General features: G+C 32.8%; 1 protein-coding gene across 1 annotated transcript in view; it reads right to left on the reverse strand.

Annotated features, from left to right (window-relative positions):
• The window catches only part of LOC145258141 (dual 3',5'-cyclic-AMP and -GMP phosphodiesterase 11A-like), a 1,328,815-nt gene that overhangs the window by 1,236,009 nt on the left and 90,306 nt on the right, over positions 1-2,500 (reverse strand). The gene's annotated exons all lie outside the window — the stretch shown is intronic.

The following is a 2,500-nucleotide window of genomic DNA, read 5'->3' on the forward strand; positions in this document are numbered from 1 at the left end:
CAAATACTCCAATTGATACCAATTATCGGTTCTGATGTAACGCATTCTGAAATAAACTAAACAAACATCATTATTAGTTTGTTATGACTCCTTGATAATCAGTACTTTTCCATATAATCATGCACAATGAGATCTTGAATGCCAACTAGAATCTACTCTTGAGTGTCCAAGGTCTTTCTGTACGGAGGTTTGTCATGGTAATCTGGCATGGGAAGTAGAAGTAATCCTGACTAAAAATTAAAAAATCATAATATTCTCAACGCAAATGAGAGCTCTTCGGTATAGCTAGTTAACACTAACTTTCGCGAAGAATGGTTCACTTTCTTCGCGTAGTGTTATCTCAAGTAACAGCAGCTGACTGAACACTCCACTAGAATAGATGAATTCTTGTCTTTGAATCCAGTATAATCAAGAGACGAGAAATTTATGTTTTATATACTTAAATGGTCAATAAGAGAGAAGAAAATTTGGTTCTCAACTATTTGACTAATTAAGTTTTTTTTACATAGGCATCACCACTAACCAAGGCCCAGAGACCACTCGAGGATAAGAGTTAAGAGTGTACAGCAGTCGATTGGACAATCGTTAATAATGGGAATTCGGTACATTTGTTAACTTAAGTGGAACGGCTCATCAAGAACTTGTTTACGTAGGACTTGGCGACAGCCATATTGTAGTCAGCAGGAAAGCAGAAAAACAGATAGTTCCACATGCGTGCGCTTCTAAGAAAGAAGCTTTGTTCATGGAATCTACGTTTAGGTTCAGGCACAGATAAAGAGTGGGAGGAATTATTCATAGTGTTTTCAGCAAGATGAGTGTTTCTTATGAAAGTTTGGCGAGGGGGAGGGTGAAGGAGGGTCATATACTGAAGCTCAGTTGTTTGAGATGTACAATTTAATGAAATACTCGAATATCTATGTATCTTACACAAGTCAGTGACTATAATGGCAAAAACCAAACTTGTAGTGATTCCCATAGTCTGCGTTACAACACGTCGCCTCAGATTTGTGGCGCCGCCCTTTTATTCTTATCTCTAGTGATCGTTTAAAATCACTTCGTGCTCTTGAAATCACTTTAAATTTCGCTGATGTCACATGTATAGGAATATGCAAATTAGTTAACCTTCATAAAGTCGCGCGCGTATCCATGACGGACAAATATTAAAAAGTTAGTTTTAATAATTTTGAAAAAGAAAAGGCAGACTTTTAATGCCAATATCAGACCGAGAAAAATGCTTAACTTTTTATCTATTTCTACTATTATATGAAAGGAATATTGTCTGTGTGTGTGAGTTAGATCCTTATAGATTCAGAAACAGCTTGTTCAATTTTATTGAAATTACAGATAAAGGTACTTTATGTGTCTGGAAGTGTACTTACGAAGGTTTTGTATCGGAATGTGTCTGATAAGTATCAAAATTCGAAAACATCGAATTAACGAAAGAAGTCCGAATATGACGAAGGTTTACACTTTTATACAACGCAACATCACAAGTGTATTTGCAAAGTTTTATCGCCGAACAAGCAGAATGGCTCAAACAAGTGTACATTCTTATATAAGACATGTGAGTTCGAAATGAATGTTTCTTTTTAGAGTTGAATTGAACCATGGTATTTTACTTTTGAATTTTAAACTAAGTGAAGCCATTATTTAGAGATAATTTTATAAAATCAACAGTAGATTCTCTACAGTGCAATGTAGCCTAAAATTTATTAGGGGCCAAGTCAATGTGTGAAGGCGTGTAAAGCTTCTTCCCGGTACACTATAAGGTGCCCTTAAATATAGCAGCTAATCAATCGATTTGATTTTTTAAAAAAAAGGACAATTTCACATTAAACGTATGGTGATCGAACATCTGTTGGTTTACATTTAATCCTGTAGAAGATCGTCTCCCTGCTAGGAAATATATATATACACACACACACATATATATATATATATATATATATATATATATATATATATATTGTATTGGTAGTAATTATTATTATTATTTTTAAACGTTAGCATTTACAATGAATAATATAACTGACATTATTTCGTTAATTATTCATTACATCGTAAACTTTTTTCAAAAAAAGTATACTATTTATTTTATTTTAAACGTTAGTGGCCTAATGAATTATTCACATAACTATATATTTTAACCGATTAATATTAATGTTAATAAATAATTATACTTATGTACATATTACAGTTGAATACAGCCGTTCCCTTTTTTACATCTGGGGTTCCTATTCTACACAACTTACCTACTGAACTAGGAATTTACTGATAATATTGAAACTCTACTTGAAACTCACTACGCACTATCAATAAAATAAAATAAAATAATAAATAAATTAATATAATTAACATAATGGATGATCACATTTTAATGTATATACTTTCTCTTTAGGTCCTGTCTCCTCCTTTACACTTAAATATGATGTAGTCCTAGTTATAAATTGGCAATGTTTGACTTGAAACAGCCAGAGATGTCCTTGACCTGACGAAGCGA

This window comes from Euprymna scolopes, chromosome 33 (assembly GCF_053919585.1).
Source record: "Euprymna scolopes isolate OS-2025 chromosome 33, ASM5391958v1, whole genome shotgun sequence".
NCBI lineage: Eukaryota > Metazoa > Mollusca > Cephalopoda > Sepiida > Sepiolidae > Euprymna > Euprymna scolopes.